This window comes from Oryctolagus cuniculus, chromosome 18 (assembly GCF_964237555.1).
Source record: "Oryctolagus cuniculus chromosome 18, mOryCun1.1, whole genome shotgun sequence".
NCBI classification, from domain to species: Eukaryota; Metazoa; Chordata; class Mammalia; order Lagomorpha; family Leporidae; genus Oryctolagus; species Oryctolagus cuniculus.
The window spans coordinates 20,926,689-20,954,031 of NC_091449.1; the positions used below are offsets into that span (position 1 = coordinate 20,926,689).

Sequence of the window (27,343 nt, forward strand, 5' to 3'; positions counted from 1 at the left end):
CAATGGGGTCTAAACGGTTGTCACACTGGATTGTTTAGGGAATGATGACAAGGAACAAAGTCTGTACATGTTCAGTACTCACACAATTGTTTCCTTTTTTTTTTGCAAATATTTTCCATCTTCAGTTTGTTGAATCTGCTTGGGAGCAACCCGAGGAGGGTCGTACCCTAGAGAGGAGCAGGAAGCGGGCTGGGGTGCAGGCGGGCTGGCCGTTGTTTGACAGGACCACAGCAGCTCTCTCCCGGTGCTCACGGTGCCTCTCTCTGTGCGGCTCTCGGGTCAGAGGAGGGAGCCACGCCCATCACAGCACCCGCACGCCCGCCTGTTCTTCCGCTCTCAGATCTAACTTTGCAAACCCCTTTTCTTCACGTGTCATCCTTCCATTCACTCCGCAGATGTTTGCGTGAAGTGCCAGAGCTGCCGCGCCTTCCAGCAACTCACGAGGCCCGAGATGGGCACTGCTGCTGCTGGCCCGGGCGGAGCGCTTACTTCTAGCGAATCTGCTTTCACAAATGAGAAATCAAGTAAGGCAACCGACCTCTGCTGGGAAGGCACCGGGCTCCCAGACCTGCAATGCAAAACCTCAGCGTGGGTTGGAGACGGCAGCAGGCGGCAGACAGACGAGACCGCAGAAACAGACCCCAACCCGGGGGAAGAGCTGTCCCCGCTGCCTATTGCCACCGTGCAGGGAAGTGGCTTCTTGTTCCGACGCTGCAAGTCCCCCCGACATCTCAGCCCCTCTGCTTTCCATCCAATTTCTTCATTGGTTTTCAAATGTTTATATTGTATTTATTCGAAAGGCAGAGGGTCAGCGAGGAAAAGAGAAAGAGATCTTCCCTCCTCTGGTTCACTCCCCCAAACGGCCACAACGGTTGGGTCAGGCAGAAGCCGGGAGCCAGGAACTCCATCTGGGTCTCCCACGTGGGTGGCAGGGGGCCAAGCACTTGGGCCATCTTCCGTCGCCTTCCGCGGTGGGTGCGCTGGGAGCTGGTCAGAGGCAGAGCTGCTGGGGCTTGAACTGGAGCTCCAGTATGGGATGACGGCTTAACTGCTGCCCTGCCTCCCCCAAAGCCTGGAGTCCCCAGAGCTCTCCTGCGTTCCAGCAGGTCTGCCTCTCCTTTGTCTACGTTTTACAAGCCCAGCGCCGAAGGCCGACTCTCCGTCGATGGCGGCGGCGAGGGAGCTGCTCTGCGGCCGGCGCCCAGCGGTGCTGGGGCACGGAAGGCTGGACACGGCCTTGGCCGCTCTGCGCCCGGACTGTGGCCCTTGCGCCCTCTGCTGGTCGGAACCCTCCTAGCAGTGCGTAGCGGAGCACAAGAGCTGACCTCAGAAGCCCTCTCTACCAAGACCCTGAGGACTTCAAAAAGTTCGAGGAAAACACGGCATTAAGAAATGAGTTTTTGTAGCGGCAAAAAAAAAAAAAAAAAAAAAAAAAAAAAAATTGAAATCCAGGCCTGGTTTTTTCATGACATGCATTTCACATGAACTTTTGTCATGGATGTCTTTGGATTCCATTTGCCATGAGCTTCCCAAAGTACCCTGGGGTGATATCCAGAGGTTTGCAGTCTTCTCCCTGGAGCCCAGCTGGTGGGCACCTTGTACAGACCTGAGCAGAGCCCAGGCCCGCCTGCCTGGCCCTTCACCCGCAGCCTGAGCTCACAAGGGACCGGTGTTTAAAGCTACTCCTACGGAGGGCACCTGCTATGCCACGATTCCTGGTAGGGAGCTGGATGGGACGCGGATCAGCTGGGGCTTGAACCAGCACCCATAGAGGATGCCCGGCGTCACGGGTGGCGGCTTAATCCGCTGCACCACAACGCAGGCCCCAAAAGGAGGACATTCATTCTCTCTCTCTCTCTCTCTCTCTCTCTCTCCCTCTCCCTCTCCCTCTCCCTCTCTCCAGGCTCATCCCGGAACTCAGGCCACACGCTGTGAGCAAACACAAGCAGCCACACAGAAGGGCTCCCCGCGGCTTTTCCAGATTCAGACAGGACCCGGCTGGGCACCCACCTGTCACCTCCCGAGTCAGGTCCCAGCGGGATCCGGAAAAGCTGCACCGCGCTCTCCACCCCCCAGTGTCACAGATCCCTGCCACACACACCCCCACCCCCACCCCCACCCGCCAGGCTGAGCCCCGGTTTTGTAAAAACCTGTGACTTCCTCAGGATGCACCTGCTTTTCCCGGGGCAGGAAGAGCCGTTTCCCTCCAGGCCAGGAACTTTCTCTCGTTTGCGCTGCTTCTGCCAGCTCCGGCCCCATCCCCTGTCGGGGGGCCAGTCACGCTCCTTGACTTTGGAAATCTGCAGAGGTCTGGCCCAGCTTTGCCGGGAGGAGCCCAGGTGTCTCGCCCTGCCTGGTCTCCCTGCCCCCGCTCCCGCTGCTTCCACATTTTGTGACAATCCAGGTCTCCCCCACAACGGCTGTCTTCAATTCGCCTCTGTTCTTTTTGTCTCCACCCAGGACATTTTCACTGCAAACCGTGTCAACTTAATCCAAACATCGCGCAAGGAAGACTGGGCTGCTGAGTCCCAGACAGAGGAAACTTCCAGAACATTGGCTCGATACATTTGTGTGCAGCGGAAGTTGGCCCACGTGCTTGGGCCCCTGCACCCGTGTGGGAGATCTGGACGAAGTCCCACGCTCCTGGCTCCAGCCTGGCTCAGCCTCAGCTTCTGTGGCCATTTGAGGAGTGAACCAGGGGATGGAAGACCTCTCTCTCTCCCTCTGTTTGTGTAACTTTTCCTTTCAAATGAAGACATAAATCTTTAAAAATAAATCTACCTCTGCCTTCAATGGGCTTTTTAAGTTAGAGTTTTCTAAATAGGATATTATATGTAAAGCAGCTTGGGGCCAGTACTGTGGCCTAGCAGGTAAAGCCACCTCCTGCGGTGCCGGCATCCCATATGGGTGCTGGCTCAAGTCCCGGCTGCTCCACTTCCAATCCAACTCTCTGCTATGGCCTGTGAAAGCAGTAGAAGATGGCCCACGCCTCGAGCCCCTGCACCTGTGTGGGAGACCTGGAAGAAGCTCCTGGCTCCTGGCTTTGGACCGGCCCAGCTCTGGGCGTTGTGGCCAATTGGGGAGTGAACCAGTGGGTGGAAGATCTCTCTCTCTCTCTGCCTCTCCTTCTCTCTCTGTGTAACTCTGACTTTCAAATAAATAAATCTTAAAAAAAGCAGATTTTATTATTATGTTTAATACAAATAATCAGTCAACAAACTACACATCACGTGCCTTTAGAGTATGACTTTGTTTATTGCTTTTCGGCTTGCTACCTTGGATGTTCTTATCACTTTTATTATACACACATACACACACGCGTGTGTGTGTGTATATACATATAAATATATCTCTCCCCCCCCTTTTTTGAGCTTTGTGCCCATTGCCTGTCAGAATTCTACAGAAGTACAATTCCCAAAAAGACAACGCCGGTCTGACTCTTTGGGATAGTGACTCCGGCCTAGGGAGCAGAGATGGCTAAGTTTAACAGTGGCAAAGTTAGCCCCAGGACTGCGCGTTCTAAAACCTCTTCGCTCCTCAAACGTGGCTGAAAGGCGTTTGACACTGAGTTCTGACGGGGAACAATTCCCCTCCCGGCGTGGGCGTGGGGTGGGATCCAAGCTGGCAACGAGGGACAGGTGGAACCTGGCTTAGGATGATTGATTAGCCCTGTGCACAGAGAAAGAGCTCGCTCACCAGGAGGGAATAAAAGTCAAGACAGAGCGCGAGAGAGGAGACACTCCCATTGCTGATACTCCCCAGATGCCTGCACTGGCCAGCTAGGACCGGACCCGCGAAGTTGGGGACCAGGAACCCGATCTGGGCCTCCCCCATGGGTGCCGGATCCCATCCACTCAAGCCGTCCCCTCCTGTCTCCCAGGGTGCACGTTAGAAGGTGGAGCTGGGACTGAAACCTGGGCCCTCTGATGGAAGACGGAGGCACCCCGAGCTGCGTCTCGCCTCGGCGCCGCGCGCCTGGCCCAGTAGCCCTTGCCTCGTCCCCAGGTACCCGTCTGTTTTCCTCTTACCACTGTCCAGCCGCCTGCTGTCTCGCAGCTGCGTCTCCAGTAGGACACGACTTCCTCTGGGTCTTGGTTATCTTTAACGAGCCTGCTGCGTCTGCCCAGAAGTTGAAGCAGCGTCTTGTTTGTTTGGGGGATATCTGGACATCGACCTTTTAATCTGAGAGTCTCATAGGAACTGGTAATGAAGAACCTTAAAATCAAACCAAGATGGAGTGACTTAAGCTAACGCTATTAAAAATAAGAAGTCACCTTTGCCCCAAATAAAATTAAAGTTTAAAAATTATAGCCCTAAACTTTTTCCCCAAAGCTAAAATTAGGTGCAGCTATAAAAATAAGGGACCCTATGCTTAGCTAGCTGAGACACTTGCGCCTGGCTGTGCTAAGACCTAACCTATTTTGTATGCCTCCTAATACTCAGATAACGGTGTGGGAAGCGGGACCTGCTCTCCCACAAGGGGAACAAAGGGAGCGAGACGTCGTCCCCACTCAGGGTGAATAAGATGGCGCTGGCAGGGAAAGGAACTGCTGAAGAAGTAAACAACAAAATGGCGATGAGGGGCATGCCTCCCATGTGATCCCGTAGCTGACTGGATAGAGGACGCATGCCCTTCACATGATCAGCTCACTGATTGGATGGAGGACTCATGCCTTTCACATGATCAGCTCACTGATTGGATAGAGGACACATGCCTTTCACATGATCAGCTCACTGATTGGACAGAAGGCACATGCCTTTCACATGATCAGCTCACTGATTGGACAGAAGGCGCATGCCTTTCACATGATCAGCTCACGGATTGGTCGCTGCGGGTATATAAACCGTGTGGCTCTGTGCTGGGTGCGCTCTCTGGACTCCCGAGTTCAGGAGGCCCGTCAGCGCAGACGCCGAATAAATCCTCTTGCTTTTGCATCTGGACTCTGAGTCTTTGGGGTGTGCCTCTCGATGTGTTAGCATCCTCACTCCGAGGGTCTAACAGTAATAGTAAACTTTCTCTAGCACTTTAGAATTTACAAGCTGTTCTCTGGCATATACATTCCAATGAATGCTCCCAGCAGCCCCGGGGGAAGCTGCAACCATCTGTGTCTGGAGTAGGAGGAGCCGAAAGCTTAGAGGGCCAAGTGAATGATGAGTCTGAAAGCAGAACCCAAATCTTCAGATTTTTTTTTTTTTTTTTTGCAGTCAAACTCCCGAAGTTAGGAGTCAAACTCCTAAGTAAAGCACTTGTCTTGGAACACCACAGTGGCTCCATGTCCCTGACTGAGCCGCAGCTGGGAGACGGTTCTTGGTACCACGAGTGGTTTCAGGGAACCAGACCCTCACAGCCAGAGGTCTAGAACTGGCTCTCTGCTTTGCCCAGCTTTCGTGGCATGGATGGCCCTGTGTCCAGTGGTAAAAAAAGGAACGGCACAAGAAAAGCTCCCACCATAAAACAGACACCTTGGGTACTTGTTACTAGGTTGTCTTATTTTCTCATTAAAGCTCACAGCAAGGCTGTGTGTCATGAGGCGTTTGGAGTCCAAGACAAGCGAGTAGGCAGCTAAACCAGAAGTGGAACTTGAGCCTGACTCTGGAGACACAGGTCTTCATCTCCTGGGTGCGTTAACGTAGGGGACATGCAAACGTGTTGAAAACTAGACAAGACACAAACACACGTGGACTTTAGTCTGGGTTCTATAAAATATAGAGGTAGACCAAAAAGAGAAAGAAAATGCAGAGAGAGCAGTGAGAGAGAGACACAGAGAGAAAGTCTTCCTTTTCCGTTGGTTCATCCCACAGTGGCCACCGCGTTGTGGCTAGCACACCATGACGATCCAAAGCCCGGGTGACAGCAAAGAGCTGGACTGGAAGAGGGGCAACCGGGACAGAATCCAGCGACCCGACCGGGACTAGAACCCGGTGTGCCGGCGCCGCAGATGGAGGATTAGCCTATTGAGCCACGGCGCCGGCCCCAAAAGAAATGTTCAACATGGCCAAAGTGGTGCTGGTTCCAGCTCTCTGGTGTGGGGTCAGGAGCCCAGTTACTTTAGCCATTACAAGCACCTTCCAGGATCTGTGTTGGTAGGAAGCCAGCGTCGGGATCCAGAGCCAGGGACTGGAATTGGGTACTCCGATGTGGGACGTGGGTGTGCTGACCCTAGGCTAGACATCCACATGGGAGCTGTGTTTTGATACTTGAAAGGGAACTTCTACATTTAATGGAAATAGTAATTAAATATTTGAGATGGAGATCATAATACTTTGAAAAGAATGAATCATGAAGAAAACCCTTATCTTTCCTAGCATAATATATTATGAAGTGATAATGATTGAAAAAGTGAAATTGAGTTGCATGTGAATATGAAATTCAAAGAAACAAAGCCATGGGAATGAAAGAATTATGAAAAAGTGACATTTATATTAATAGGTGAATAATAAAATAATAGAAATTTAACATGGTAAAAATGGTGTCCCATTTTTAAAGATTGGATTTAGAAATATTGTAAAATTTTTTTTATTATTGTTTTTTATTTTTTTGACAGGCAGAGTGGACAGTGAGAGAGAGAGAGAGAGACAGAGAGAAAGGTTTTCCTTTTGCCGTTGGCTCACCCTCCAATGGCCGCCATGGAGCCAGGAGCCAGGTACTTATCTGGTCTCCCATGGGGTGCAGGGCCCAAGCACTTGGGCCATGCTCCACTGCACTCCCTGGCCACAGCAGAGAGCTGGCCTGGAAGAGGGGCAACCGGGACAGAATCCAGCACCCCGACCAGGACTAGAACCTGGTGTGCCGGTGCCGCAGGCGGAGGAATAGCCTAGTGAGCCGCGGCGCCGGCCTTGTAAAATTCTGAGCCATGCTAAGAATCAAAGTTTCAAATAAATAAATAAATCTTAAAAAAATTAAAAAGAGGCAGGCGCTGTAGGTGTGTAAAGCCACCACTTGCAGTGCTGGCATCCCATATGGGCACCAGTTCTAGTCCTGGCTGCTCCACTTCCAATCCAGCTCTCTGCTATGGCCTGGGAAAGCAGCAGACGATGGCCCAAGCCGTTGGGTCCCTGCACCCCTGTGGGAGACCTGGAAGATGCTCCTGGCTCCTGGCTTCAGATCAGTGCAGCTCCAGCCGTTGTGGTCATTTGGAGAGTGAACCAGCGGATGGAAGACCACTCTCTTTCTCTCTCCAACTCTGCCTCTCGCTAACTCTGTCTTTCAAATAAATAAATAAACCTTAAAAATTTTTAAAAATCAAAAGTAAATAAGACTTTTCACATATTAGAAGAATAAACTGGACAACATCAATTCCTGTCTTTTCTGGTGGGAAAGAGGGGTCACTTTTGTAAAAAAAGATCTGAGAATTTATCTAATTATAGAGATCCAAGAAGAAAGAAAAGCCAAAGAAGAGAACATTTTTCAGAAGATATTTTCTCTTTTTTTTTTTTTTTTTTTTTTTGACAGGCAGAGTGGACAGTGAGAGAGAGAAACAGAAAGGTCTTCCACACTGTCAGAAGATATATTCTATGGTGAACAAGGATCTAAGTTTCAGACTGTAAAATCTGCTGAATATAATAATGATAACTGAACTGTCAACCACTCAACTCTCTGACGGTAAAATTGTAGATTGGACAAGTCTAAAGGGCAGTGCTTAGGAGATTTCGGGGCCAGTGCTGCGGCACAGCGGGTTAAAGCCCTGGCCTGAGGCGCTGGCATCCCATATGTGCACCGGTTCTACTCCCGGCTGCTCCTCTTCCGATCCAGCTCTCTGCTGTGGTCTGGGAAAGCAGTATAAGATGAGCCAGGTCCTTGGACCCCTGTACCCACGTGGGAGACCCAGAGGAAGCTCCTGGCTCTTGGCTTCGGTTCCGCACAGCTCTGGCCATTGCGACCATCTGGGGAGTGAACCAGCAGATGGAAGACCTCTCTCTCTCTCTCTCTCTACCTCTCTCTGTAACTCTGTCTTTCAAATAAATAAAACAAATCTTTAAAAGAGAGAGAGAGAGATTTCAGGGTAAGAGAAGGGAGAGTGTCAGTTACAAAAGCACGTTGGTACAACGAACGTCAAACCTTTCATCCCCAACAATGAGGGGAAAACAATCAACAGTTTCAACATTTGGTGGGAAATTACAATTAATTAAGAAATTAATGCTTAGTAGTATTATGAATATTTTCCCCATATATCAAAGGTCTCACAAAATAAACCACCCATAAATGAAATCCAAATAATGATATGAATCTACAAATTAACAGAAAAGAATATAACCCCAAAAAATGAGCTAACATGATTTGACCAAAGTTTATTCAGGCTTCTCTCCTCCCTCCAGGCCCTTGAACTTGAATGCATCCTTGAGCTTCAGCAATGCAGAATGCAGAACAGCCTTGGCAACGTTCCCTTCTGAGGAGCAGTGGACTGCAAAGAAAAACACTTCCTGTGCAGATGATCGCACCTGCTCACCCCACCCCGAAAGCAGTTCTTTCTGGCCTTATTTATTCCTCTCGGGAAGAGAAATGCCTTCCACCCCACCCCCAGCCTTTTCAGATGCTTCTAGATCTTATGACTTGAATGTCCTGTCTACTGAAATTGCCTTTTTTTTTTTAAGATTTATTTAGGGGCCGGCACCGTGGCACAGTGGGTTAATCCTCTGCCTATGGCACCGGCATCCCATATGGGCACCAGTTCTAGTCTCGGCCGCTCCTCTTCCAATCCAGCTCTCTGCTGTGGCCTGGGAAAGCAGTAGAAGATGGCCCAAGTGCTTGGGCCCCTGCACCCACGTGGAGACCTGGAAGAAGCTCCTGGCTCCTGGCTTTCAACCAGCCCAGTGCTGGCCATAACAGCCATTTGGGGAGTGAACCAACAGAAGGAAGACCTTTCTCTCTGTCTCTCCCTCTCACTGTCTGTAACTCTACCTCTCAAATAAATAAATAAATAAAATCTTTTAACAATTATTTATTTATTTATTTGAAAGGCAGAGTTACAGAGAGGCAGAGGCAGAAAGAGAGAAGTCTTCCATCCACTGGTTCACTCCCTAACTAGCCACAATGGCCAGAGCTGGGCTGGTTGAAAGCCAGGATCCAGGAGCTCCTTCCAGGTCTCCACGTGGGTGCAGGGGCCCAAGGACTTGGGTCATTTTCTACCGTTTTCTCAGGCCACAGCAGAGAGCTAGATCGGAAGAGGAGCAGCCGGGGCCATGAACCAGCACCCATATGGAATGCCAGCACTGCAGGCAGCGGTTTACCTGCTGTGCCACAGCACCAGCCCCTGCAATTGTCTTTTTAAATAAAATCTCACATTAATTTTTTTTAATTTATTTTCATTTTATTTTGAAAGACAGAGAGACCGGGATAGACAGAAAGCGAAATCTTCCATGTGTTGGCTGGCTTACCCCCCAGATGCAAGGGCTGGGCCAAGCCAGGAGCCTGAAACTGACCTGGGTCGTTCAAGGGGGTGGAACAGACCCAGCTGCTCACCAGGCCCTGCTGTCTCACAGAGTTCATTAGCGGGAAGTTGGAATTGGCTGGAATCAGAAGTGGAGCTGGGTGTCTTGATTGCTATGCAAAATGCCCACCTGTAAACCACTGTTTAAGTTGTTTTCAGAGGTTTCACCACCAAGCTGGCCTGAGCTGGTTTCGGCTAGATAGTGACTGACCAGCTGTGCCATGGATGTGCAAAAATAATCCGATCTATGGATGGCAACTGGGACTGAGCTGTGTCCCCTCACCTTGAAACCAAAAATTGAGGCATCAGCCAGAATGGAACAGACAGCTTTAACAGTGACGGCTCTGAAGGTGACAACATCTGTTTAGTTAGTTTAAGATTTACGTAATTATTTGAAAGGCGGAGTTACAGAAATAGGGAGAGAGAGAGAGACAGAGAAACAGAGAGAGAGAGGTCTTCATCTACTGGTTCAATCCTCAAATGGCCGTGAAGGCTGGGGCTGGGCCAGTCCAAAGCCAGGAGCCAGGAGCTTCTTCCTGGTCTCCCACCTGGGTGCAGGGGCCCAAGGACTTGAGCCATCTTCCACAGCATCATCCCCAAAGAATGTCCACTTTAAAAAAAATGATTTATTTTATTTGAAAGGGAGAGAGAGATCTTCTATCCACTGGTTCCCTCCCTAAAGGCCCACAACAGCTGGGTCTGGGCCAGTCTGAAGCTAGGATCTTGGGACTCCAGCCAGGTCTCCCACATGATCTGCTGCATCCAGGTGCATCAGTAGGGAGCTAAATCAGAAGTGGAGTAGCCAGCACTTGAACCAGGCATTATGACACGGCATGTGGGCATCCCAGGGAGTGGGATGAGGTCTGGTCTCATGTGTCTGGCTTGGAAGGAATTAAAAACAATAACTACAGGAGCACCAATGACTTCCCCTGAGGGACCTGTGCCTGCTTCCCCAACTCCGGGATTCACCTCCCGCTACCCACTATATTCTACGGGGTACACAAACGATCACCATGGGGGGTTAGGTCATTCACCATACAATTCATCCTTTCAAAACCCTTTTCATGCATCTCAAACCCCGCAATACCCAACATAGCTTTTCTTGGTTATGCTTCCCTGTCTTTCAGTCTACAGGGCGGGGATTTCATTTCCAGTTTAGGTATTAACACTCGGGCAAAGGACTAACCTGCGAAGCCCCAGCCGCTTCCCTCACCCACCCATCCGTGCTCTCTCTGACGGCTCTGGGAAGTCACCCAAGCTTCCCTGGCCTCTCACGGCCCCCCAGGTCACTGAAAGTCCTCATGCTTGGGACAGATTTGTTCCCATTCCTGACACACTTTGGGGTCAAGGGAGATGGGCACAGGACACATTTGGGAAGCAGTGATTTCAAAGATGCTTCTCCCTCAACCGGCACAACGCTCTTCAAAACTGGAGGCAATGTGTGGTCTCCGACAAAAGGGGCCTTGGATAGATGATAGGTAGATAGATGGATGGATAGGTAGATAGATGGATAGGTAGATAGATGGATAGATTGGTAGATGATGGATAGATGGACAGATACCACCCATCTGCTGGTTCACTTCTCAGATGCTGACAATGGCTGCGGCTAGTCTGGGGCTGAAGCTGGGAGCCAGGAATTCAATTCAGGCCTCTCACACGGGTGGCAGGAACACCGCCACTTGAGCCTTCTCTGCTGCCTTCCAGTTCTGCGTTGATGGGAAGCTGGAGCCACAGGAGTCAGAGGAGGGCGTGGCGCCCAGGCACTCCACCAAGGGCTCCAGGCATCTTGGCCAGCTTCTGCCTCCTGTCCCCGACACACACACATTGCTTTAGTAGGTTTATTTGTACCGATCCATTGCTGCATCAATCCCCAGTCCCTGGAGATGAGGAGTATTTTCCCATCTTTCTCAAAGGCGTCGGAGCGGCTCACTACAGGCAGGATGGTGGGTCGTTTCTCAACTGCAGCAGGAAGCACCGGACGGGCTGACTCAGCAGAGGTTACTCCTTCACTTCCCCTGCGGTGGAATTCATTTCCGGGATGCCTTTGGCTCCACCCTTATCCTGGGGCTCGCAAACTCTTCCTTTTCCTGCCCCATCCCTTCACGAGCGGAGACACCTTCAGACTTCCGGTCTCAGAAACACAGTGGAGCCAGAGTGCCCGCGGCCGTCCCAGTCCCACTCCGGAGGCTGACCCTGAAGTTCCTTGCTGGAGAGCTGTGGAGGCAGCGGCAGGCTGGGTTCAAGGTCGTCCCCCCGCGCTGTCTAAACCCCTCTCCTGCGAGAAACGCTACTTCTCGTCCTCTCACCTTGCCTCTCCTGGGAGTCCTCTGCTTCCTCGTCCTCACATTATTTTCCACTGTGGTTCAAAACCTTAACTCTGCCACTTCTCTTCCTCCCCTAACTCAAGGACAAACTCAAGAGCGCATGGTGGTGATGACCTGGCCATTTGGGGAGTGAACCAGTGAATGGAATATCACCCCTCCCCCTCTGCCTCTCTGTAACTGATTTTCAAATAAAAATAAATAAATCTGAAAAAAATATAACGAGGGCAAGGTCTGGGGGTGAAGGAGCGAGGCAGTTTAATCTGTTAATAGACGAGGACCACAGCAGATCAGCAGCCTGAAGCAGGACCGACCGCCTGCTTGCTGAGGACGTCTGGGTTAGCGGTGCAGAGAAGGGGGCTGGTTTCCCGGAAGATGTGGCAGGACAGCGCATCTGTGGGTGGCTCTGATACAGTCCCAGACTGCTCAGCCAGGCGCCAAGCTTGCCACGGCATTGCAGCTGGGCCCTCGGGAGAGGCTGCAGGTGCAGAGATGAGCCTCTCTCTGACTGGCTTGCTCGGCCCCGGCTGCTTGCATGGGGGAGAGGGGAAGCCAAGGACTTAGCCTTGAAACAGAACATAGCAGAGTGTTTTCTAAGAGTGGCTAGAATCAGGGAGAGTGAAGCTGTGCATGGTGAGAATCTGCCATCCTTAGACGGCCCTGTACCCAGTGACAAGAACACTCTGATCCTTCATGGATGCGTCCGCAGTCAACTAATTTTTGACAAATGAGCAAAGGCAGGTTGATGGAAAAAGCAGCATCTTTTCAAGAAATGATGGAGTTACTGGACAAAAAATACCAAAATACTCTGGACACAGACCTTACACTCTTCACAAAAATTAGCTGAGGGCCTGGCGCTGTGGCTTAGTAGGTTAAGCCTCCACCCGCCTGCAGCACCAGCATACCGTATAGGCACGGGTTTGTGTCCTGGCTGCTCCTCTTCCCATCCAGCTCCCTGTTAATGACTTGGGAAAGCAGCACAGGATGGCCCGAGTGCTTGGGCCCCTGCACCCACATGGGAGAGCCAGAAGAAGCGCCTGGCTCCTGGCTTCAGGTCAGCCCATCTTCAGCTATTTCAGCCATTTGGGGAGTGAACCAGTGGATGGAAGATCGCTTGTGCGCACTCTTTCTCTTTCTCCCTCTCTCTGTCTGTAACTCTGCCTCTCAAATAAATAAGTAAATCTTTTAAAAAATACTATCTCAGTGCATTATAAACCTAAATGTAAAATGCAAATCTACAAAACTCCCAGAAGATAGCTCAGGAAAAAATCTAGATGGCCTTGGGTTTGGTTAGGACTTTTTACCAGTAACACAAAGGGCATGATCCAAGAAAGAAACGATTACTAAATTGGACTCCATTAAAATGAAAAACTTCCACTTTGCCAAAGACACCGTCAACAGGATAAGAAGTCAAGCCTCAGAGCATAAAGAAATATTTGCAAAAGACATTTGATAAAGGGCTGTCGTCCACAACAGGTGGAATCTGCAAACGCTGGCCGGGCAGGGGCAGGGTGCTGGTGGCCGGGCAGGTGCAGGGGCCGCGGTGGGAAGCGGGCGGAGAGAGGAAGTGCTGATCAAAGTCTCCAGAATTTCAGTTAGGCAGGTGAAGGACTTGAAGAACTCTGTTTTCGATAGATAACAACAGCACACTGTGTTCTTGGAGCATGTCAAGAAAGTAGGTTGTAGGTGTTCTGACCACAAAGACCGTAACTGTGAGATAAGACGTATATGAACTAGATCGCTTTAGCCATTCCACAACCCGCACGTATTGCAAAACCATGTTGTACATGATCCCTTCACGTGATGTTGTCAATTAGAAATTAAAAACAAATTGGATTGATTTTTGAAGAAGATGAAATAAAATAAAACAAAAGAGCCCAATGGTGCAAGGGTGTGTGACCGTGTGAAAGTTGTAGTCGTCGCCTGAGATAGTCGCTGCATTTTCTGTCCCGACAAAGGTGGGAGTCTTGTGATTCATAACGGCCAGCTTCCGGCTCAGGACCACCCAGAGAACGCCAAGTGTGCCCCTCTCACCGTGACGCCTTGCCCATGGTCATCTCTGCCCGTGCTCCACCCTCGTGGCCTCAGGCCGACTCCACAGCTTCTGTTGTGGCACTTGCCCACGGCGGCCTACGCTGCAGGTGTCATCAGACGCACACGTTGCCTAGAAGTTCTGGTATAGAGCTCGGCTACAACAAGATTTTCATGGGTCTGGACACTCCTGCTGTAGGCAAGTCCCCGCTTAAAGGTCTCGGTAGGGACATGAGCTGGAGATCCTGTCTCACCACCCAGCACTGAACCCCATCCTTGTGTTCTTGGGCTTTCCCAGTTTGTGATCCGACCAGGCCAGCACTGCCGTATGGACCACTCCTTACCATTACCCAAGGTTTCGTATGTTTCCAACAATCCCGTGAAGTCATCCCTGGGTCAGGTGGGCACATGCGATGGGGCCGTTTGCTGTTATCAGAGTTTACGTGAACTTGGCCGGCATTTCTCTGCTTTCAGGTCGTCACTGTGGATCAGAGGGTGAGGAGTTACCTTCTCAGCCAAGTGTCTCTGTAGAAGGAGTGTCACAGGACAGGAATCCCAAGGCAGCTGTGTCCACCCAGGAAACCTACCCCTGTGACGTGTGTGTGAAAGACATTTCACACTTGGCTGCACATCAGGCCTCATATCCCGGGCACAAACCGTGTGTGTGTTGAAGCATCTGGGAGCAGATCTGAGTTCAGTGTAAAACTGTCACAGCAGCAGCAGGTGCAGCAGCAGGTGAACAAGCCCTTGGAAGGGAGGAGATGAGGCCTGGCCGGTGGGAACCTACAGAGGGAACACATCAGAGAAGCTTTGCACACGTAGGGAGGGTGGGGAGGGTGGGAAGGCCTTGGGGGCCATGGGAGACTTTCACGCCTGGTGTGGACAAGAGCATTGAAGCCGGGGAGATTTGCACACTGCACAGGGCATAACGAGCGCCGTGATTCTGGGCGCAGATTCACACCTGCTGGGCATCAGAGAATCAGACGAAAGATCTTACATGTGCAGAGAGTTTTAGCCATGCCACTCATCTCATTCAACACCAGAGTGTTCATAACAGAGTAAAACCCGACGGATGCTGTGAGTGTGAGTCTCCTGGGAAACCCTTTGCCGGCAACCCCAGCCTGATTAAACACCGGAGAGTTCACGCTGGAGAAGGGCCTTCCCAGGGCAATGATTGTGGGAAACTCTCCCCGAACAGCCCTTTTGGGGGCAGTGAATGTGGGAAGGCCTTCAGCCGTTGCTCCGACTTCTGCTGCTTTTCCCAGGTGCAGTGACTTTACCTGCTACAACACAATGCTGGCCCCTCTTGTAATGGTTTTTATTTCTGTAAAATCAGTAATAGTCCCTGCTCTTGTTTCTAATTGTTTTAGTAATTTGTTTTTCTCTCTTTTTCCTTGGTAAAAATAGCTAAAGTTTAGTTATAGTTGTTCATCTTTTTTTTTTGAAAGGCAGAGTGGACAGTGAGAGAGAAAGACAGAGAGAAAGGTTTTCCTTTTGCCGTTGGTTCACCCTCCAATGGCCGCCGGGGCCGGCACGCTGCGGCCGGCGCACCGCGCTGATCCGATGGCAGGAGCCAAGTACTTCTCCTGGTCTCCCATGGGGTGCAGGGCCCAAGCACTTGGGCCATCCTCCACTGCACTCCCTGGCCACAGCAGAGAGCTGGCCTGGAAGAGGGGCAACCGGGACAGAATCCGGCGCCCCGACCGGGACTAGAACCCGGTGTGCCGGCGCCGCAAGGCGGAGGATTAGCCTAGTGAGCCGCGGCGCCGGTGTTGTTCATCTTTTTGAACCACTGACTTTGGTTTTGCTGACTCTATGTTGTTTTTCTGTTCTCTAGGTATCTCTAATGTCTTTATTCCTCCCTTCCTCCTACTAGCTTTGGCTTTTTTAAAATTTTATTTGAAAAAGAGATAGAGATTTTCAATCTACTTGTTCACTCCTCAAATGACTGCAACAGCCAGGCCTGGGTCAGGCTAACACCAACATTTGGGAGCTCAATCCATGTCTCTCTCGTGAATATCAGGGACTCAACTACTTGAACTATCCCTGGCTGCCTCCCAGGGTGTGCATTAGCAGGAAGCCGGATCAGAAGTGGAACTGAGACGCAGATCAGGTACTCCAGTATGGGATGCAGGCAGCCCAAATGGTATCTTAGCTGCCAAGCTAAATGCCTGCCCTAGTTTTGGGTTTCAGTTTGTTTTTCTTTTACTAGTTCTTTAAGTTGTAAAGTTAGATACAACTTTTTAAAAAATTATTTGAAAAAGAGAAAAAGAGCAAGAGTGCCCGTCTGCTGATTTATTCCCCATATACCCGCAACAAGCAGAGCTGAGTCAGGTCAGAGCTGGGAGCTGGGAGCTCCTTCCAGGCCTCCCACGTGGAGGGCAGGTCCCCAAGTATGTGAGCCATCACCAGCTGCCTCCTGCGCTATGCATTAGCAGACTGTTGAATCAGGAGAGGGGCTGGAACCCGACCCAGGTGCACAAAAACGGGATGTGGGTGCCCCAAGCATGATCCTAACTGCCATGTCAAACAGCCCCAGAGTGAGATTTCTGATCTGAGGTCTTTCTTCTTGCTTAATACAAGCTTGATATCTGTAAAATTGCCTTTTAGGACTGCTTTGACCACATCCCGTACATTTTGGTAGGTTGTATTTTCATTTTACCTCTATTTTATGGCTTCTTTTGTGATGTTTTTCTTTGATATACTGATTATGTTATTTAATTTTTACAAAGTTATGAGTTTTCTAGTTTTCCCTTTGCTCTTTTTTTCTTTTTGTTTCTTTCTTTTCCTTTTCTTTTTTCTTTCTTTCTCTCTTTCTCTCTTTCTTTCTCTCTCTCTCTCTCTCTCTTTCTCTCTTTCTTTCTTTCTGACAGGCAGAGTTACAGAGAGACAGAGAGAAAGGTCTTCCTTCTGTTGCTTCACTCACCAAATGGCCGCTACGGCCAGTGCTGTGCCGATCCAAAGCCAGGAGCCAGGTGCTTCCTCCTGGTCTCCCATGCAGGTGCAGGGCCCAAGGACCTGGGCCACCCTCCACTGCACTCCTGGGCCACAGCAGAGAGCTGGATTGGAAGAGCAACCGGGACTAGAACCCAGCACCTCAACCAGGACTAGAGCCTAGGGTGCTGGCGCTGCAGGCAGAGGATTAGCCTAGTGAGCCGCAGCGCCAGCCTGCTCTTTTTTTTTTCTAGCTTTATCCTGTTGAGGTCAGCGAAGAGACTGTGTATTAAACTGATTTTTAATGTCTATTCATTCTTGGGATGAGCAGAAGCACGGTTGTGGTGAAGGTAAGACTTCACCAGGTGTTCAGGTGTTGTTTTAGCTATTCGCCTTTTTTTTTTTTTTTTTGCTAAAGTTTGGGCTTTCTCATCACTCTTGCAAGCACATGTTATCTTTGGTCCTTTGGAAAGACAACAAGTAAAATTCCTTGAATATCCCAAACAAACTATTGCTATGATTTTCTCTTGACTGGTCTGCTTTTGTCTTTTTTTTTTAATCTATATTTTAGTTTTCTGAGCCCTGTACTAAAAAATCACAATTTTCATGTGGGGAAATTAGTTACATGAAGCAATTCAAAGATGGTGCCCAGAGGAAGTAAGGTGGGTGAAATCCAAAGTTGTTTACCACCAAAGCTAATTGGCCATGCAACATCAGGGGAGGTAACAAAACTAGTAACAAGTGTATAGACATATGGCTGGTTCTATAGAAATCGCCCCGTAAAATGACCGTTTAAGTGATTGGTTGGTCCTTAGCCCTGCCCCAGTGACTCTGCAGTTTTGTGCTATAAAAGGCTCTGTTACGTGTGAAATAAACGAGTTCTTGCTAGACTTGGCTCCCAGCTGCGTCTGATTGTCTCCAGGATCAGGAGGCTGGGGAACAGGTGAGTGGCTCACTTACATTTCCTCGGACCCAGTCCATCCTGTACGGGTGGACTAAGACCCTGCATTTCATACTCAGACCATCACAACCCATGCCCATGGGAATCTCTGGCTATTTTGTGTCTTTGAAAAGATCCTAATTTTTTTAAAGAATCATTGCTCTCTGTCCCAAGCTGTTCCACAATCACCTGTAATCACCTCTGTCCATTCCTGGAAGTAGTCATTTCTCCAGAAAGTCTTGGCTAATTTTGGGAAGAATGCTATTGAAGGAAGAATGTTACAGACTGAGTATGTCTCCTCCAGATGCATACGCTGAAGCCCCAATCCTCAACGTGATGCCATTTGAAGGTGAGACACTTGGGGGATGATTAGGTTTAGATGAAGTCGTGAGGGTAGAATCCCCACAAGGAGACTGCTGTGCTTTCAAGAGCAGAGGGCGACATCTCTCTTCATAAAGCAACAGAGATAAAAATGAATCAGGTAAAATGTTATCAAAGACGGTGGCAATTTTGCTCTCCTTTCCACTTTCCTCTATGTTGAAATGTTCATAGGAAAAAAGTCAAGAAAGGAATGTTTAAAGGAGTAGTTGGCTTTGCTACTGTATTACTGACTTCCAATTTCTATTTAACTTCGGACAGTGTAGATCACAGGCTGTTGACATTTTCACACACATTAAAAGTGAGTATCTTTCAAAAACTTGATTCAGTGTAAGAGGTAATTTCCACATGAATATCCTCTCCTGTTCCTTTCCTTCTACAAAATTTTATCAGAAAGATTCACCTACAGTTCTAAACTGGACAAAGGGAGGCATTGCTAGACTAACTACATCTGTAGGGTTTTACGATCAAAGTTTCACTAACAGGTAGAAAAAATAATGAAACTAAGATTACGGAGCAAAGAATGCAAGTTCTATTAATCATCATTTTGAAAACAATACCCCATAGTGGTAAGCACACTGGCTCTCCTGTTTGTTAACTATGCTGGTCCCCTGTTGATATCTAAGTATAAAACTTCATGCTTTCAACATTGTGAACATTAAATAATGTTTATTATCTTTCCCAAAAAGTTCACTGGTATGATTATTCTAATACTTTAAACACAAGAATGACAAATGAAGCCTTATTTTCTGAATTACATTATAAATTCTCTAATTCAGACAGGCCCTAACTTACAATGGTTTGAGTTTTGATTCTTTGGCTTTTTGATTATGTGAACTGATAATGTATTCAGTAGAAACCACACTGTAAACTTTACTCTTTTTGGTAAATTACATGAGATATTCAATATTTTATTATAAAATGGACTTTGTGTTAGATAACTTTTCCCAGGTGTAGCCTACTATAAATGTTCTGAATATGCTTCAGACAGACTAGGCTAAGTTATGATATTCAGCAGGTTATGTGTGTTGTATTAAGTGCATTTTCAATGTCTGACATTTTCAACACATGATGGCTTTATACTGATAGAATCCCACTGCAAGTCAAGGGGCATCTGTATCAGAAAAATGAAAATATCTCTGGAAATCTACCAACAATCTTTGCATTTTGAGTTTTTCTTACCAGCATGAGTTCTCAGATGCTGAACAATGAGCCGCACATGAAAGACTCCACATTCCCACGCCTGAAAGTCTTTCCACATTCCTCTCCTGCATATGGTTTCTCTCCAGTGTGAATTCTCAGATGCTGAACAAGCTATGCACCAGTGCTGAAGGCCTTGCCACATTCCTTACCCTCATAGGGTTTCTCGCCAGTACGAAGTCTTTTGTGTTGAACAAGGTATGGAGAACCGCTAATGGCTTTCCCACATTCCTCACATTCATAGGGTTTCTCACCATTATGGATCCTTTGGTGTTGAACAGGGTATGAGCTACTACAAAAAGCTTTTCCACATTCTCTTCACATGGCTTCTCACCAGTATGGATACTTCGGTAAGTAAGTTGTCCAGACACAGAAAAGGCCTTTCCACATCCCTCACACTCACAGGGCTTCTCACCAGAGTGAATTCTGTCATGTTGAACACCATATGAAAAGGTACTAAAGGCCTTTGAACATTCCTTACACCCAAACTGTTTCCACTAGTGTGAGTATTCTGATGCTGAATAAGTCTCCCATAGGCTATAAGAGCTTTCCCACATTCTTTACCTTCATAGGGTTTCTCACCAATATGGATCCTTTGGTGTTGAACAAAGTATGAGCTACTACAAAGCTTTTCCACATTTTCTACACACAGGTGGCTTCTTACCAGTATGAGTACTCTTGATGTACAATACGTTGATGGCTGCTGAGAAAGGCCTTCCAACATCCCTTATGTTCATGTGGTTACTCGCTAGCATGCCTTCTCCCATGTTTAACACAGGCTGAGCCTTGACTAGAGGCCTTCCCACATTCTTTACATTCATACTTTTCTTAACAGTGTGAGTTCTCTGATGTTGAACAAGATATGAAGAAGCACTAAAGCCCTTCCCACATGCCTTCCATTTACATGGTTTCTCACCGAGGTACAACTTCTGATGTATGACACATTGATGTTCACTACTAAAGTCCCTCCCACATTCTTCCTGTTTTTCCTGGGTATGTGTTCTGCCATGTTGAACAAATGCTGAGCCTTGACAAAAAGTCTTCCCACATCCCTGTATCCAAATGGTCTTTCTCTGTTAAGAATACTCTGTTGTAGAGCAAAAGATGTACAATTTTTATAAGTGGACATTTCGTCATAATTGGTTATCTCACATTTCAATTGCAAATCTGAAAGCAAATTAAAATTTTTTTTGTTTTCCTATGTAGAACAAATAGATTCCTATGGAAGAAAAAAGACAAAATACCATAATACTAAAATATAGTTGTGATAGTCAAAAAAGGAGGAATGAAGAGATTAATGAGAGTTTATATAAACTAAGGCTGGTTATTAGTGAAACAGGTGTCACTTTATTTGAAGAGCTAATTAAAACATTGACATTCAAGCACCCCCCAGACCCCCTGAACCAGAATACACAGCAAATGAATGTTCCTGTGCATCTATTTTTTTAAAAAAGCATTTTACTGAAATATAATAAACATACCAAGAAATGCATGTAAGTTTACAGATGAGTTCTTTGTTCTCTGCTCACACTCCTAGCCAACACCCAAGAACAAAACATTACTAGCACCCCAAAGAGTCCTATCTTTCTTTTAATGTGGGAAAGAAGAGTATATTGTCATTCACATGGTATGATTAAGTGAAACAATATTTATAACTTATTGCCAAATTATATGACATCCACATAATTTTTATACTATTATATTAACTATCACAAATAGGAAAAAAATCTGTGATATTTATCTTTTGGGTTTGGCTTATTTCACTTAGCACACTGATTTCCAGTTGTATTCATTCTGTTGTAGATATATTTCATTTTTTTAATACTAAGTAATATTTCATCATGGATATATACATTTGGTATATAGGTATATGTGTGTGTGTGTGCGTGTGTGTGTGTATGGGTGGATATGTCTGCCCATCAGCTGATGGACATCTAGGTTGATTCCAAATGTTAGCTATTGTGAGTTGAACTGCTATTAACACAAGAGTGCAGGCAATTCTTTCATATGCTGATTTCATTTCTTTTGGATATATTCCAAAGAGTGAAATAGCTGGGTCATATGGAAGATTTATTTTTATTTTCTGAGGAATCTCCATACCGTTTAACTGGCATTCCCATCAACGTATTAGGGTACCTTTTTCTCTACATCCTCACCATCACTTATTGTTTGTTAATTTCTCTATGTAAGACATTATACCTGGGGTGAGGTGAAACTTCATTGTGGTTTTGATTTGCATTTCCTAGATGGCTAGTGATCCTGAGCATTTTTTCACTTGTCTGTTGCTATCTGCATTTTATCCTTTGAAAAATGCCTGCTCATATCCTTTGCCCATTTCTTAGCAGGTTGTTTTGTTGTTGTTGGGCTTCTTGAGCTCCTTATGTCATCTGTATGTTTTTAATCCTTTATTGAATGCATAGTTTGCAAATATTTTCTCCCATTCTGTCAATTGCCTCTTCACTTTGTTATTTGTTTCCTTTGCTGTGCAGAAGCTTTTTAGCCTGATGGAATCCCATTTGTCAATTTTTGTTTTCATGGCCTGTGTTTCTGGAGTCTTATCCAAGAAGTCTTTGCCTAGGCCAATGTCTTAGAGCAGTTCACCTATGTCTTCCTCTAGTAATTTAATGGTTTCAGGTCTTAAGTTTAGATCCTGGATCCATTGAGTTGAATTTTGTATGTGGTTTAAGGTAGGGATCTTGTTTCAAACTTCTGCGTGTGGAAATCCAGTTTTCCCAACACCACTTATTGAAGAGACTATCATTTATACAGGAAATGATTTTAGCTAGTTTGCCAAAGATGAGTTTGTTGTAGATATAGATATGTGGATTCATGTCTGGGGTTTCTATTCTGTTCCATTAGTCTACAGGTCTACCTGTGCATCAAATTTTTAACATCTGTAACAAATGCTTCTGACACAGATGAAATTTTCACTTGTGTAACCTGTATTTCATCCCTCCATCCCCTCCTCCACATTTCTCTCTGTACTTAAATTAAAATCCATCTAACTTTTTATAAATAATGTGGTCCTTGCTTACCTATCAGGCCTCATGCCAAGCCACATTTCTCTTGGTTCCTATTCACATCACTTCCCCTTTCAGCACCTAGAATGTATCACAAGCTTTCTCATCTTTTGGTTCCATGTGTAGGTGGTATCATTTCCCAGAAAGCCTTTGGCATGGGTTCTTTGCAGACCAGATCTTTCTCGTCCTATACATGTTTAAGGTAAAATGTCATTGCACCAAGAATGTTGTAAGCTGCTGGCTTTGTCTAAGAACATTCATTTCTTTATATTCTGTTCCTATTACTTCATTTCTTTGCTTTCCCACTGGCTTTCAGTATATAAATAGCAATATATTCTTCATTTATTTCTCCCAAACTCCCTGTACTAGACATTATTTTGGCTCTCATGCCCTTTGCCCACTTGCTAAGCCAGTGAATATGTTGTATCACATGGCAAAGAAATACTTATCAGTTGATTTATGATAGGGACTGGATCACTCCAGATGGGCCCTCAAAGCAGAGCTTTTTCCTTGCTGGGGGTGCAAGAAGTCAGAGAGATTTAGCAGAAAGGAAGTCAGGATAGTCACAGCATGAGAAGGATGGCTCCTGCCAGACAGAGATAAATTCTGCCAGTAACCGGTGAGCTCGGAAGAGGACCCTGAGCCCCAAAGAACAGGAGCTATGGTTGATATCAGTTTTTTCTCCACATATTTACTTAATTAACTTATCAGAAAGGCAGAGTGACAGGCAGAAGGGGAGGAACACAGATCTTCTATCCACTGGTTCACTCCCTAAATGGCTGCTACAGCCAGGTCTGGGCCAGGCCAAAGACAGGAGCCAGTGACTCCAACTGGGTTTCCCACATGGGTAGCAGGGTCCCAAGCAATTGGGCCACTCTCTGCTGCCTTCCTATGCATATTAATGGAATTGAATCAGAAGTGAGCAGCTGGGACTTGAAGCTCCAATATGGGATGCTTGTATAACAAGCAGCAGCTCAACATGTACGCCACAATGCCAGCTGAGTTGATATCTTGACTTGGCTATGCTGCACTGGACTTCTACTCTATAGAACTACAATTGAGGGTGGTTTTAAGCTACTAAGTCTATGATGTAGTCTATGATAGTTTATTACAAGCATAGTTTGTTACAAGCAGTACACATTAATACATTCTTCAAGAGTGGGCCCAACCCATGTCAATCAACACAAAACTATAACCCATTGATATACAGAAGGAATTGGCTGATAACAAGCAACAAACAAAATCATTGGACAAAATAAGTTAAATCAGGATGCTAAAGGGCAATCATTGTCAATCCACTAATATGAATGAGGGAATCCTTGAAACAATGTCTAGAGTGAGACAGAGAAGGTACAGGTAAAGTTCAGATATCTTGTGCCAAAAAGGAAGGAAAATATCAGATTCATGGGTTCCTAAACTCTTCAAATTATATTAATTAAATACGTACAGCTTTTTGTATGTCAGTCATAGCTCAACAAAGTGGGTAAAAAAATTGGGATGGATTGTGGGGAGCAGCTCAGACTAGACTAAGTTACTGAAATTAAGACTTATTCTATGCATCTGCTCTCCCACAATATGGTGCTGGGAGAGAAGTAAACAGCTTCCGCACAGCTGCCTCCAGTTCAACTGATAAACTGTAGGACTTGCTCCTGATTGGAGGAGAGCAGCGTACTCGGCGTGTGGGCAGCCGAGTTGGGATTGGCGGAGGAGGACTATAAAGGAGGAGAGAGACGGCATGCACCAGGAACATCTATGGGGAACATCTAGCTGAAGGAACACCCGTGCAGCCCCCGAGAAAGCCGGCCGGCGGTGTGCCGCTCCCCTGCGGAAGTGGGGAATGTGGCCAGGGGGAACTGCCCTTCCACGGAGGTGGAAGGGATAGTAGCCAACCCGGGAAGAACCAGCAGCAAACCCGGGGAGGGCCGAGCAGACAAAAGAACAGCGCAGGGTCCTGTGTTGCTCCTCCACGAAGAGGGGGAGCGACAATGGATATTTGGCGAAGCGGTAAGACACCACTTTGCAATGTCCACACCCTGTATCAGAACACCTGAGTTCTAGTACCAGCTCCACTTCCAATTCTAGCTTCTTGCTAATGTACACTGTGGGAGGCAGCAGGTGATGGCCCAAGTCGTTGGGTCTCTGCCACCGAGCTGGGAATCTGACGGAGTTCCATAACTGGCCTAAAAGTCATCTTAAGAATGGGAGTAAGAGTTGGCGAATTACTTCATCTTTGTAAATATACACTGAACCAAATGTCTCAGCTTGGTCTAATTCTGTCAATCTAAGAAAATACTTTCACATTGTTATTTGGTATCCCTTTCTCAACACTTCTTCCTGCTTTTTTTAAAAAAAAGATTTATTTATTTATATGAAAGTCAGAGTTACACAGAGAGAGGAGAGGCAGAGAGAGAGAGGTCTTCCATCCGCTGGTTCACTCCCCAGTTGGCTGAAACAGCTGGAGCTGCGCCAATCCGAAGCCAGGAGCCAGGTCTTTCACATGGGTGCAGGGGCCCAAGGACTTGGGCCATCTTCTACTGCTTTCCCAGGCCATAGCAGAGAGCTGGATCGGACATGGATTAGTGGGGACTCAAACTGGTGCCCCTGCTTTTTTTTTTTTTTTAAGATTATTTATTTATTTGAAAGGCACAGTAATAGAGAGAGGAAAGAGAGAAAGCATTCATTCCCTGATTCACTCCCCAAATGGCTACAATGGCCAAAGCCTGGAACTTGGAACTCCATCCAGGGTCTCCCATGTAGGGGGCAGGGCCCAAAAACTTGGACTATGATCCACTGCTTTCCCAGGCACATCAGCAGGGAGCTAGATCAGAAGCAGAACAGCTGGAACACAAACTGGCACTTTGACATGAGATCTCATCTTATTAACAAGGTGATCAGTCATCTTATCAGGTCCCTGGGGAATTCCAAATCGTCTGACGTGTGGTCCAATGAAGCCATCAGATGAAGCCCATGGCTCTTAACTCCCCAGCCACAGACTGCCCGGGGAGCTTAAACAATTTTCTAGGACATTTCACTCCTTCACTGCCCTATGGTAGCCCCCCGGCAAGACATCCCGCATCGTACCTGCTCCGTAATTTACTCAATGAATGCATGAACGCCAGTTAGAAAAAAACAGTCTCATAAGGAGGAAACAGGTACTTGGCATCATTCCTCCAAACAGGAGGAATTCAAGAGGTAGGTGATTAGATGGTGCCGTCTTAGGCAGAACACTTCAGGCTAATTCATGAAAAATACTTATGTAACCTACAAATCCCAGCATGTCAAGGAGAAACACCGACTTACGTGAGCCATGCCTTTAGGAACGTGAGAACCAATCCGTCTCTGTTGGAGTTCTATCAGACTCTGGGAAACCCAAGCTGGAAGAAAAGGAGGCTTCGATGTCCACAGATGACGGAAGCCAATAAACCTTCTTGTCCCTCCCTGTCAGCCTCCTTACAGGCTACAACCACCTGCAGACAAAATTTGGGAAGAGTGGGGGCGGGGGGGTCGAAGCCCACGGAACCCAGCTGCTCACAGCTGCACGCAGGGCAGACCTCTTCCTGGAGGCAGAATCACAAACGCCTGCAGGGTTCCGGCCAGGCCCCTCTGGAGGAGGCTGACGCCTGCAGGGTTCCGGCCAGGCCCCCCTGGAGGAGGCTGATCTACGTCTGACACTGGGCTCCATGGCTCTCCTTGACAGATTCTCCTCGTTCCACCCTCACACTCTGGATGTTGAAAAACAGTCCATATCACCCAAGCCAGAACTTTTTTCATGGTGCCAGGAGAGGGTGAGGTCAGCCAAGACAGGACAAGTAGAGAAAATAGAAGAACTCGATCAGGCTCGATTTTCTCATCACTAATACAGGGTTAAGAACACCACTCACTACATATGGTTCTCTTGAAGAGTAAGAAAACCCACAGAAAACACTTAATAGAAGAATTGTATAACATGAGCTAGCTGTTATTATTGAATTTATTATATGAAGAACATTACATGCCCTTTATTTCATTTTTACAAAAGAAGAACGTTGTTTCTATTCTTTGTGGACACATCTCTCTGGCATGCTTTATTATAATTTTAAGCACAAAATTTAGAAAGCAGCCTTAAGAATATCATTCTACAGGGCTGACACTGTGGTGTAGTGGGTAAAGTCGCCTCCTGCAGTGCCAGCATCTTGTATAAGGTGCCAGTTTGAGTCCCAGCTGCTCCACTTCCGATCCAGCTCTCTGCGATGGCCTGGGAAAGCAGTGGAAGATGGCCCTGTGCTTGGGACCCTGCACCCACAGAGACCCCAAAGAAGCTCCTGGCTTTGGATCGGCTCCGCTCCAGCCATTGCAGCCATTTGGGGAGTGAACCAGTGGATGGAAGACCTTTTTTTTTTCTCTCTCTCTGCCTCTCTCTAACTCTGCCTTTCAAATAAATAATTTTTTAAAAAATCATTCTTAAAAAAAAGCAGAAAAGACTGACACTTGAATTGACACTTGAATTTCTCCCACACTAAAGAGGCCCCACTCTGATATGATGGCTGGAAATATCAAAGCTTGTCACTGGGAAAGTAATTTGTACGACAGGTCTTTGGAAGTCCTTTTACCTGCACTAACAGCTTTTACATAACACTGCTATAATCCTTAAGAGATAACAAAATTTTTCAATGATTTATTTATTTGAAAGGCAGAATGTCAGAAGGACAGAGAGAGGGAGAGGGAGAGGCAGAGAGAGAAAGAGATCTTCCACCTATTGGTTCACTCTTCAAATGGTGGCAACAGCCAGGTCTGAGCCAGACCAAAGCCAGGAACCAGGAATTCCATCCATCCGGGTCTCCCATACAGATGGCAGGGGCCCAAGCACTCGGACCATCTTCTGCTACTTTTGCAGGTGCAGCAGGTACTCCAACACAGGACGTCAGCATCGCAAGTGGTGGCCTAGCCTGCTGAGCCACGCCAGCCTCGAGGGTCTTTTTCAGACTACAGGAGGCTCAGGGCGTGCTCTTCTCTTCCTGGAGCACGCATGCGCAGGGTATGAAGTCCACAGCCTCCTTTTTAAACTAAGAATTAAGAGTCTTTTGCTTCCTAACATAAGTGGTTAGCGTGAAT

The 27,343-nt window shown here is 47.3% G+C and overlaps 2 long non-coding RNA genes across 5 annotated transcripts; one reads left to right on the plus strand and one right to left on the minus strand.

Annotated features, from left to right (window-relative positions):
• Positions 1 to 258: 258 nt before the first annotated feature.
• On the plus strand, positions 259 to 3,359 carry LOC138846513 (uncharacterized). The gene is made up of 2 exons (XR_011384036.1): positions 259 to 1,718; positions 2,461 to 3,359. It is a non-coding gene; the product is annotated as an uncharacterized lncRNA (long non-coding RNA).
• Positions 3,250 to 26,412, minus strand: LOC108176061 (uncharacterized). Of its 4 annotated transcripts, XR_011384034.1 has the most exons (8): positions 25,785 to 26,412; positions 25,553 to 25,626; positions 14,368 to 14,563; positions 14,125 to 14,261; positions 8,274 to 8,402; positions 5,511 to 5,657; positions 4,029 to 4,215; positions 3,383 to 3,669 (listed from the first exon to the last, which is right to left on the minus strand). It is a non-coding gene; the product is annotated as an uncharacterized lncRNA (long non-coding RNA). The 4 variants fall into 4 exon arrangements; XR_011384031.1 differs by having other exon boundaries at positions 25,553 to 26,412; XR_011384032.1 differs by lacking the exons at positions 5,511 to 5,657; positions 8,274 to 8,402 and having other exon boundaries at positions 3,250 to 3,669; positions 25,553 to 26,412.
• Positions 26,413 to 27,343: the final 931 nt, after the last annotated feature.